Raw genomic sequence first — 12,244 nt, forward strand, 5'->3', positions numbered from 1 at the left:
CTACGGGCTGCCGTCGTCGCTGCCGCTCGCCTTATTTGTCTAGGAAGGGGATTCTCGGCCCCTCCAAGATGGCCTCGGAGTGGTTGTCAAGGCAACAGTGTGAAAGTCATCAGTGCCATGGAAACCTCTGCGTGGCTGAATAATATAAATATTTTTTCTCGAAGAAGGAGCCTGGGGATGAGTGGGCGATGTGCTATTTTCTGACGCTGCGGCGGCAGCGGGCGGGAGGGGGCTCCCCGGCGGTGGGGGAAGGGGGGCCGATAAAATTAGCTCAGCATGGAGGGGAGGAAGAATCTCGGGAGCGGCGGGGCTTGCCCTTGGGATGGGAGACCGAGGAGCCGCGGGGTCTGCCTTTGCATCTCCGGGTCCCAAAGACTCTGTACAGGTAAGAGGTGTTCGGGTGCTTGGGCTTGTCGTACCGCGGCTCCCGGCTCCCTCCCCATCCCCATCCCCATGCGGGGCAAAAGCTGCCCCGTACCCGCCCCCGTCCCCCAGAGCAGGCGCGTCTGCCGCAGCAGCAGCAGCAAGCGGGCCTGAGTTCAACTCTCCTGCAGCTTACTCTGGCTGGCCAGAGGGCCAGGTGGATGTGGCTTCCTCTCCCAGGAGCTCCTCAGAGTCTTTGGTGCAGCAGTGCAAAGCCTGCTGAATGGAGAGGCAAGGCCGGGGGTGATGGGAATTCAAGTTGAGCAGTCTGGAGGGCGCTGGTGGATGATTGCACGGGGGAATTTGTCAAGGACAGATGCCTGTCTTGTGTGTGTATTTGAGAGGGTGGTGTTGGTTTTATATGCAGGTAACCCATTTATGAAATCAGTGCCAGGAAGAAGCCACGGGCCAGGAGCTGTTTCCTGGAATATGTACCTGCAGCAGGAATGTAGATAGAGGAGCCTCATAGGTAGCAACCTATCTGCTAACTGGCCATCAGTTCAGATGCAAGACTGTTTTAAGAGTTTTAGAAGAGTATGAAGGGTCCCACAATATAACTCTGGAGTATTTGGAGACAATCATCTGAGCAAATTTTGGTGAAGAATGAATCGTGGGCTTTTTCAAACACAATTTTTAATTCTTTTAAAAAATTGCAATAACAACAAATACAGTTTTTCTTGTGAAAATTTTCTTGTGCTTTCTTGGTTCATGAATGAATATTTTGGGGAAACAGTTCCCATCTGTACAGTATAATGGGTTCAGTAATGAAATAATAAAGAAACGTGGTAAAGACTTGACATTATGATTTTTCATTCCATCAACAGAACTTCAGGTAGCTGTCAAATAATCTGTTGCATATTGTGTTACTGCATGTGTTTGTGGGGGGTTTTTGTTTTTGTTTTTTTGTTTTTGTTTTTGTTTTTCATTATTTTGAGTGGTAACATATTAGACCATGTACATCACTGGCTGAATATTTACATGCATAGTCATGTTCAAGAACTTAGACCAGGGAACTACTATATTTCTTTCAAGAGCAGTGACATGACTGTAAAACCACAAAAACAGCAATCACAGTATCATTTTGTGGATGTCAATTCAGGATTAAGACCCCCTCCGTGTAGATGTATATAGATAGGTCTTTGCTAATCAGATTCAGATTCAGACTTTACAATAAGAAAAAATGATTTCCAACTCACCAGTTTTTATAATGGCCAATTACTCACATTGTTGCAGCATACTAAATAAATGTTTAAGCACACACACTGCAGAAGCTACTAGGACAATAAATGCCTATCTAAAATTTCCTTCCTAATTTTGCCTGCTCTCACTAGTAGTGGCTCTCCTGAAGTCTTTTTCCTAACCTGTTTTGTGACATCCTTTTTTGTTGACATCCACCTACAAATTCCTTCCTTCTCATCCCACCACTCAATTTTTCAGAAGGTGAGTCACACGAGTATCTATAAGCATCTTCAGGAGTCTAATATGATCATAGCTTTGCTTTGCATTATATATATATACCTGTATATATATAGCTGCAGCCCTTAGCCTAACTTTCAAGGGCTAAATTTAAAAAACCCTCTACAAGTAATTGGCTCAGACTTCTGCCAAGAGCAATGAGTTGTTCCTGCCCTGGCAGTTACCCAGGCAGGGACTCTTGAAGAAGGAAAGAGAGAAGAGATGGTTATTCATCCATTTTTGTCTCTAGTACTCCCCACTACCAGAATGTGGTTTCTCAAGGATTGTCTCTAGAAAGAGTTGTTGTTGTTGTTTAGTCGTTAAGTCGTGTCCGACTCTTCATGACCCCATGAACCATATTGCGCCAGGCCTTCCTGTCCTTCACTGCCTCCCTGAGTTTGCTCAGTTTCATGCTCATTGCTTCAGTGATGCTATCTATCCATCTCATCCTCTGCCGTCCTCTTCTCCTTTTGCCTTCAATCTTTCCCAGCATCAGGGTCCTCTCCAAAGAGATCTCTCTTCGCATTAGGTGGCCAAAATATCTGAGCTTGAGCTTCATTATCGATCCTTCCAATGAGCAATCAGGGTTGATTTCCTTTAAGATTGACTGGTTTGACCTCCTAGCAGTCCAGGGAACTCTTAAGAGTCTTCTCCAGCACCACAGTTCAAAGGCATCAATTCTTCGGCGCTCGGCCTTTTTTATGGTCCAGCTCTCACAGCCATACATTACTACTGGAAAAACCATAGCTTTGACTATGCGGATCTTTGTCGGCAAGGTGACGTCTCTGCTTTTTAATATGCTATCTAGGCTTGCCATAGCTTTCCTCCCAAGGAGCAAGCGTCTTTTAATTTCATGGCTGCAGTCTCCGTCTGCGGTGATCTTGGAGCCCAAATAAATGAAGTCTGTTACTGCTTCAATTTCTACCCCTTCTATTTGCCAGGAATTGATGGGTCCAGATGCCATGATCTTAGTTTTTTTAATGTTGAGTTTCAAGCCAGCTTTTGCACTCTCCTCTTTCACCCTCATCAAGAGGCTCTTTAGTTCTTCTTCACTTTCTGCCATTAGGGTGGTATCGTCCGCATATCTGAGGTTGTTGATGATTCTCCCTGCAATCTTAATTCCGGCTTGTGATTCTTCCAGCCTGGCATTTCTCATGATGTACTCTGCATATAGGTTAAATAAGCAGGGTGACAGTATACAGCCTTGTCATACACCTTTCCCTATTTTGAACCAATCGGTTGTTCCGTGACCGGTTCTAACTGTTGCTTCTTGGCCCGCATACAGATTTCTCAGGAGACAGGTAAGGTGGTCTGGTATTCCCATCTCTTTAAGAATTTGCCACAGTTTGTTGTGATCCACACAATCAAAGGCTTTTGCATAGTCAATGAAGCAGAAGTAGATATTTTTCTGGAACTCTCGTGCTTTCTCCATGATCCAGCGAATGTTGGCGATTTGATCTCTAGTTCCTCTGCCTCTTCGAAACCCAGCTTGTACATCCGGTAGTTCTCGGTTCATATATTGCTGAAGCCTAGCTTGTAGGATTTTGAGCACAACCTTGCTAGCATGTGAAATGAGTGCAATTGTGCGATAGTTTGAGCATTCTTTGGCGTTGCCCTTCTTTGGAATTGGAACGTAAACTGACCTTTTCCAATCCCGTGGCCACTGTTGCGTTTTCCAAACTTGCTGGCATATTGAGTGCAGCACTTTAACACCATCATCTTTTAGTATTTTAAATAACTCAGCTGGAATCCTGTCATCTCCACTAGCTTTGTTGTTAGCAATGCTTCCTAAGGCCCACTTGACTTCACTCTCTAGGATGTCTGGCTCAAGGTCAGTGATCACACCAGCGTGGACATCAGGGACATTAAGATCTTTCTTGTATAGTTCTTCTGTGTATTCTTGCCACCTCTTCTTAATCTCTTCTGCTTCTGTTAGGTCCCTGCCTTTTTTGTCCTTTATCATGCCCATCTTTGCACTAAACGTTCCTTTCATATCTCCAATTTTCTTGAAGAGATCTCTAGTCTTCCCCATTCTATTGTTTTCCTCAATTTCTTTGCATTGTTCATTTAAGAAGGCCTTCTTATCTCTCCTGGCTATTCTCTGGAAATCTGCATTCAGCTGCTTATATCTTTCCCTTTCACCCTTGCTTTTCGCATTCCTTCTTTCCACAGCTATTTGTAAAGCCTCATCAGACAGCCATTTTGCTTTCTTGCATTTCTTTTTCTTTGGGATGGTTTTAGTTGCTGCCTCCTGTACAATGTTACGGACCTCCGTCCATAGTTCTTCAGGCACTCTGTCTACCAAATCTAATCCTCTAAATCTATTCATCACCTTCACTGTGTACTCACAAGGAATATGATCTAAGTCATACCTGAGTGGTCTAGTGGTTTTCCCTACATTCTTCAATTTAAGCCTAAATTTTGCAGTAAGAAGCTCATGATCTGAGCCACAGTCAGCTCCTGGTCTTGTTTTTGCTGTCTGTATAGAGCTTCTCCATCTTTGGCTGCAAAGTATATAATCAATCTGGTTTCGGTATTGACCATCTGGTGATGTCCATGTGTAGAGTCGTCTCTTGTGTTGTTGGAAAAGAGTGTTTGCTATGACTAGCTTGTTCTCTTGACAGAACTCTATTAGCCTTTGCCCTGCTTCATTTTGTACTCCAAGGCCAAATTTGCCTGTTATTCCGATTACTCCTTGACTTCCTACTTTAGCATTCCAATCCCCTATGATGAAAAGGACATCTTTTTTGGTGCTAGTTCTAGAAGGTGTTGTAGGTCTTCATAGAAGCGGTCAACTTCAGCTTCTTCGGCATCAGTGGTTGGGGCATAGACTTGGATGACTGTGATATTGAATGGTTTGCCTTGGATACGCACTGAGATCATTCTGTCGTTTTTGAGGTTGTACCCCATTACTGCCTTCCCCACTCTCTTATTCACTATGAGTGCAACTCCATTTCTTCTAAGGGTTTCTTGCCCACAGTAGTAGATATAATGGTCACCCGAATTAAATTCACCCATTCCCGTCCATTTCAGTTCGCTGATTCCCAAGATGTCGACGTTCAATCTTGTCATCTCATGTTTGACCACATCCAGCTTGCCTTGGTTCATAGATCTTACATTCCAGGTACCTAGACAATATTGTTCTTTATAGCATCGGACCTTCTTTTCGCTTCCAGATACATCCACAGCTGAACGTCCTTTCGGCTTTGGCCCAGCCGCTTCACTCTTTCTGGAGCTACTTGGAATTGCCCTCCGCTCTTCCCCAGTAGCATATTGGACACCTTCCGACCTGAGGGGCTCATCTTCCGGCGTCATATCTTTTAGCCTTTTAACATTGTCCATGGGGTTTTCTTGGCAAGGATACTGGAGTGGGTTGCCATTTCCTTCTCCAGTGGACCACATTTTGTCAGAACTCTCTGTCATGACCTGTCCGTCTTGGGTGGCCCTGCACGGTATAGCTCATGGCTTCACTGAGTTACGCAAGCCCCTTCACCACGACAAGGCAGTGATCCATGAAGGGGCTAGAAAGAGTAAGGGCTGCCAATTACTGTGAAACAGCACTTCATTGGTCCATCTAACTCAACCTTCCCCAACCTGGCATTCTTTAGCTGTGTTGGGACTACAACACCCAGAATTCCCAATGGTGGCTGGGAATTTTGAGAGTGGCAGTGCTAGTATCAGGTAAGGAGGCTGATTTAACCAAATATTAGATGGCAGGCAGGTGGGGTTATGCTTTTTACATCTTCCGTTTTACAGCCAATAGCTACAGCCAATGTGGCAGTGATGCAAGAACAGGACCAAAGGTTACAGAACTGGAATTCCTGGTCCTGACGGACCCCACCTCCCACCAACACCACCCATATTTTTTGAGAACCTATTCTTTTGCCCTTTCCCAAAGTGGAAAATTGAACTGAAACTATTTGGCAATTTGTCATTAAATTTCTGAAGCACAAGCTCAGAGGGTTTTTACAACAACAAAGACTCCTCACCCTTCGGTCCCAGGGATTACACAAATGCATTTGCATTGTCTTCTTGGCAGCAGAGTAGAAGAGGTTTGCCACTGCCGTTTTTCAGGATGTTTTTTTGACTTCCCTATCTAGTCTATAGCCCTGAGGTTCCCTGGTGTTCTGTCATTGGAGTGCTAAAAAGGTCCAGCCCCTGCTTAGATTTTGTGATATCGTGCAAGGTCATCTTGGTTCCAGAGGGCAGGGGAGGGAATCAGAGAAGAATTGGGCTAGGAGGGTGCAGGGCGAATGCTCACCCATGATTTCTTGCTGTACAGCTCATCCCTAGCAATTCTTGTCTATAAAATATGTAATACTTTTCTCCAGCAGCTGAGCAATTCTTGTAGTTTTATAAATTTCCCGTTTAGAGGTAATGGCATAAATGAAATCACTTCTAACAGTTAAGATACCCCCCACCCCCACCCCCCATATGTATTTACACTGATTACCCATTTGGGATGCTAATAGTAAACAATGAAGTCGGATGGACTGCTTAGAAATTGAGATATTCAGTATTGGTACGGCCAACCATTGGTATGATGAACTGTGCCATGTAGTGGAAAACATAAAAACAAAATTCAGTATGGGGAAATTTGAAAAGGTATGTAGATGTTATTTTTAAAGGACTTCTCAGCACTTTCTTTGTTTTCTATTTGCAGCTCTTAATGTTATTCCCAGTAAACTATTGCTGATAAATAGATAATTTATCGAAGTAATTATATTAAATATTAATAATTAATATTTAACTTATTAAATTAAAATCAACCCATTAAATTTATTAATTAAATATTTATTAAATTATTAATGAATATTAATATCTTATTTAATTATATTAAATGATATATTAAAATCATATTAAAGAGATTTAATGATTTAATTAATTGGAATTTTGTTTCAGAAAGCATGATTAGCATACAATGGTGACTCCTTTTTAAAATCCTTCTGTACAGCTAATTATGGTTCTTACCTGGGAATGACTTTTGGGCTGAAATTATAAGTAATTCTTCTTTAAAAATAAATGCCATTAAAATGTGTAAAATCTTGAGTAAATATGTTAATCTTGGATTGTAAATCTGTATCATAATATATGTAAGGTATCTTGTTTTATAGTTTAACTGATTCTAGCACACTGTTAAAAACATATTTCAATATTTATCCTGCATATGGATTTGCATGATTAAGTGGTAGCTTAGACTGTTCGTAGTACTTTTGTATATGAAAAATATTATTTTTCCTCAAATCATGAGAAGACATAGCCACATAATATTTCAACAATGCAGTGTAAACTTATTTTACAGTGAACTGTGATGGGGGGGTGGGGTAGGCACAAGGCTTTTGTAGAAGAAAATCTATATATGGGGTATTATTTATTTTTTATTTTATTAATTTTTTAATTACAAAAAAAGGAAAAATACATAAAAGTGCTTTAACATAAAAGTGAAAAAAAATACAACAACAAAAAGTTAGTATAAAATTTTCAGAGGATAATATTCTTTTGAACTATATACCTAGTACATGGTATTTGATAACTGGATAATGTAAATGGATTCTCCATGCCCTTACTATGGCCAAAAGACTGATATTGCAACATTGGAAAGATAAATGTATAGCCCCATTTATTTAATGGATTGAAGTGGATTGCCTATAGACGTAGACTTTGTATGGACAAGTATAATGAAATATGGGACTCATTTATGCAAAACACACTGGGTTAAAATCAGGATTGTCATATAACTCTATTAAAAATATATATGTACTTGAGTAATATTTGTATTAGATAAGCATATATAGAATTGTAACTGTGTACTATTATAATAATATATATGGGGTATTATTAACTTCTTTTTTAAGAAGAGTTTTCAAAATTTGGGCAAGTGATAGGCAAGAGGAAATCAGTGGGTGCATGTCACCAACTCATCCATTTCCCCACAGGAAGCTCAAATAGTCCCTGTTTTTCTATATTAATCAGATCTGAGGGATATAACTGAACTTCTATATGAATCTTACTGGGAACACATTTGGGTTTCTTGTTCTCATAGAACCATGGCAACATGATTACTAACAGAAGTGAAGTCTGGTTAACATTTGGGGGGTGCGATCTGACTCATTTTTGCATATTTAAGGGGCGGCCAAGATTCTAGGCTTTTCATTTATTTTAATGGCAAAAGAAATCTATGTTGCTCAACTATATGAGGCATTCCACAGTGGCTGCTTCTGCTTTCCAATACTACTGAACTGACTATATGGCCATTCATCATTATGGGAAAAGGAAAGGCAGCCCTTCAGGAGAGCTTCACATAGCTGTGAGCGCTTGGGGAATTTCTGCTGTGAAAAAAGAGAGAGGGGGGAGAGAGAGAATCTTGAGAACTCTAACCACCTTGTACGTTTACAGAAGTAAACAATCCCATATGCTCCTAAATGGAGCTGGAAATTTATCTTCAGTTATTTTATTAAAAATCCAGACATAAATCTGGAGCAGAGATCTGCCTTATAAGCAGAAATAAATGGATCAGATTCACACATTCCTGGTTCCATCTTCATAACAATTTTATATGATCACACTTGACCTTTCTTAACCTAAACTTGCCCAGTCAGTTTGACCTTGAAACATGACACTTTTTTCACAGTTTATTCAATTTGTATTCAGCTTATAAACCACCATGTATTTACCTAGTTTATTTTTATTAACTTTGGGAAATGTATTATAATTTCTTTCTCCATATGTGGCATTTGAATGTTGTACTAATGAGATCTGACATTTTTTAGACAAAGAATATTATCTGTTGCTTTAAATTTCATGTTTTCAGTTTCTCAAAAGTACTAGAAAACAAAAGGGTCTTTCCAATTAAGGGATAACATGGGTTGGGACAAGTACTAATTTTCTTGACATTGATTAGAGAATAATTATTTTCCTGTTCCTGTTGTGCTCTACACATCAGTTGTTTAAAGGACCTCCTTGGGTTTTACTTTTTTCAGCTGGGTGAGAAGTACCCTGGTTACTCATTCTCCTTCTGCCTTGGAACCTTTATAGGAATAAACAGGATTCCAGGCTAAATGTTTAGCCAGAACCATAGTGCCAATTCCTGCAGCGTTGACAGGATTCACACATTTTACAAAGTCAAGGTGTAGATTCCTTCTTGGTGGTTTAGTGTGGTTTGTACATTATGTTTCCAATTTGTAAATTACTATTTATGGCTTAGCATATTGAACAGATTGGGCCAATTGTGATTTAATTTAATAGTAAGGTCAAATGTAAACTGCACATGACATTATTTGGGGAGGTGAGGGCTGCAGGCAATAAAATAATGATGCCAACTATACAGGGTGGTGGTGATGGGGTATTTTGATTTCTTTTCCCCATGGGATGGGTTTTTCAAATAGTATTAAGGCTATTTTAAAGATTAATGTACAGTTTTGTGTATTTCCTGCCTCAGCATGGCAGAAATCCCAACTACTCTTTTTTTTTTTTTTTTTAATCAGAGGGCACAAAAACAGATTTGAAGCAGCATGCAACTCTTGGGCCTCAGGTTGCCTAACCTTGTAATAAACCGCATATAATGAAACAGCCTGGTTTGTGAATCCAGCCATGGTATCAGTTGCTAGTAATAGGGGAAACCGGGCATTCTGTGCTAACAGTGGAACTATAGCACAAACCTTATTTTTCACAGCCTTTACTCTTGGCTCATGATTTTCCAGTGCTATATTTTGGTCATCTTTAACAGTGATCCTGTGCGTCTTTTTATATAGGGCAAAAATCGTCATCTAAATTGTGTTTGGTATTCTTTTCATTAATTGTTCATATTAATTTACTTCTTTTTCTAAAGTCATAATCTCTACATTATGTCTGCTTCTAATTTTCAAGACCCTCTATTTTCTCCTTTGAAGCTATGAACTGTGTCAGTAATATCGCTCAAATTAAATATGTGCCCTGTCACCTTCCACATCAGATTTTCTTTGCTTTCCAAATCAGTTTTGAAAACAGTATTTTCCCTTCTTGAATTCTTTGGTAATTTCATGTTCCATGTATTTGTTTCAAGCCCCAGTGTAAGCTATGCTCTAGGGTCTCTTTTATATTTGTTGATTTCTTTTTCCCCTGTAGTTTTAATGCTGTTAATATATCTCACACATCCAGAAGAGATGTATCTCACAACCAGCATTGTGGGGATATAGGGGATACATGAAAATGTCACAAAAACCATATTATTTGTAATAAATTATCTAGTTGAAAAGTATTTTTCTAACTTTTCCATTTTCCTCAAATATTTTTCTAACAATTCCATGGCTTTTAAGACAGTCTCATAATTTTTAGCAACTAAGATATTTTGCTAGTAAGGAAGGATGGTCTGAATAAATGCAAAAAGAGAAATGCAGGTTAAGCCTGTAGAGACCTGGGTAGGCAGAAGGGAGTCAGTAAAATATACCATACAGTTGTTGTAAATGAAATGGGGTAAACCATAGGGACAGGCTGAGTCCGGTCCAAGTAGGTCATCCAAATGTACAAGTTGATGGTAAACTCAGAAGGGAAGAGTTGAGGTGGAACCAGTTAAATATGGAGGAAAATGACAGGTAAAGTCTGAGACAAATGTGCTGAACACATCCCTGAGCTCTGTGGAGCAAGAGTAGGCTTGAAAGTGGTCTATAAAGAATTATTTCTGTATATAGAAAGAAGAAGTGATATGGAGACTTTCAAAATTTATAGCAAATGAAACAGAGGCAGAAAAGTGTAGGAATTAAAGAATCCTCCAACTAACTGCTCATCAGGTGTGGTTTTGGCTGCAACTTCAGGAAGTAGGTATAAGTACTATTTACATTTGCTGATATACTTAAGAACACAATCAAAACTACAACAATTCAGGCCACTTTATTAAAACTATGTTTATTAATAATATAGAAAAGCTTAGGAACTAAGAGCTTATCTTCACTGCAGGATTACATAATTTGTTACAAACAGTTAAAGATAACAGACGGCACATACTGAAATAACTCTCCCAGTTAGAAGCAGGAGAGATGAAACATGAGTGTCAAAGGGGCACATCTCCAACTGTGCACATTCATAGCACATGTTCTGATAAGAGCATATCTGACTTACAGCCTTCATCCCTGTTACGCATAATAATGAGGCAGTGCTCATGATATAAAGGGTATATTTTACCTTGAACATGCACAGGAAAAGTGATTCATCTTTCTGATGAACAGTACATGTTGTCCCAAAGAAGACTCTGGAAGTTTTCATTTCCCACCTAGGTTACTCTTCTAGTATGTTAGAAGAGGAAACACAGAAGTACAAGTGTACTCTAAAGGAGCCATTTATAGAGCATATTAATAAAATATGAACGATATGAAAATATAAAAATTACCTTTGGCTAGATAGAATATAACTTAGAAACAGAGCTAGAAATCCAAGCTTAACATACAAGTGGAGACTGGAAGAAATGACCTGACTCCCAAGTACAGTGGTACCTCGGGTCACGAACGCTTCTGTTCACAACCAATTCAGGTCACAAACAGCACCCGTTCTGCAAAATTCCGGATCGGGTGATGAACAGGATCTGCGGCCATTTTCCCTCCCGTGACACGTGGTCATGGCTTCCTGTAGGGAGGGGAACTCTCCCTCCAAGCAATAACCGCCTCCCCACCCGCCTTCCTGTCCTCCATGCCAGAAGTCGCGTCGAGCAAGGTTAGCGTTCTCTCTCTTCGTGCTGTACTTTGTGTCATATTTTTGTGGTTTAAAAAAAAAAATACATATGGTTCAGAATGGATTAACCGTAATTACACTGAACCTTATGGGAAAATTTGATTCAGGTCGCGACCAATTCGGGTCCCGACCAGAGTCGCAGAACAAATTAAGTTCGTGAACCGAGGTACCACTGTACAACAACATGAGACTTTATACCTTAACAGTATGTCCTAGTAATTGCCAACAATAAGGGGAATTTTTTAAAAAAGCATACAGATCCTTAAGTCTAAATCACAATAGCCCAAACAGGACAGAAAAGAGATATACCCCAGATCTCCAAGAACAGAAGTTATGATCTTACATAGGAACAAAAGGTAAGGAACAAGAAACTGATAACACTGAGCAAGAAGAGGAACCAAGGTGACCGAGTATCTTTTTTCCATAAGGAGAAGCTGAAATGAAGGCAAGTAATTAATGTACAGTAGTCATGTTTGTAAGAAAGTGGATTGTGAGTAGGTTTCTAAGACCAGCAAGACTGAGATTTGTCTTCCAGCAAGAGGAAGGCTGTGGAGCGTAGCAAAGCCCATACAATACCCCAACTGGGGATGAGAAGGATGGGACATTAAGAAGTTTAAGGCTAATCTCATTCCCAGGGGGATGCATGTTCAGGATTCCTTGCAGCCAG

General features: G+C 40.1%; 1 protein-coding gene across 1 annotated transcript in view; it reads left to right on the plus strand.

Annotated features, from left to right (window-relative positions):
- The first annotated feature begins 206 nt into the window (after positions 1–206).
- The window catches only part of DGKG (diacylglycerol kinase gamma), a 183,449-nt gene continuing 171,411 nt past the window's right edge, over positions 207–12,244 (plus strand). Inside the window, exon 1 of the mRNA XM_088132662.1 lies at positions 207–385. The gene's annotated coding sequence lies outside the window, so the exon portion shown is untranslated. The remainder of the gene's footprint in view (positions 386–12,244) is intronic.

The sequence above is a fragment of the Python bivittatus genome, unplaced genomic scaffold, assembly GCF_059951505.1.
Source record: "Python bivittatus isolate LINGU-HERP-01145 unplaced genomic scaffold, Pbiv_v1 ctg000980_np1212, whole genome shotgun sequence".
In the NCBI taxonomy this organism is placed as follows: domain Eukaryota; kingdom Metazoa; phylum Chordata; class Lepidosauria; order Squamata; family Pythonidae; genus Python; species Python bivittatus.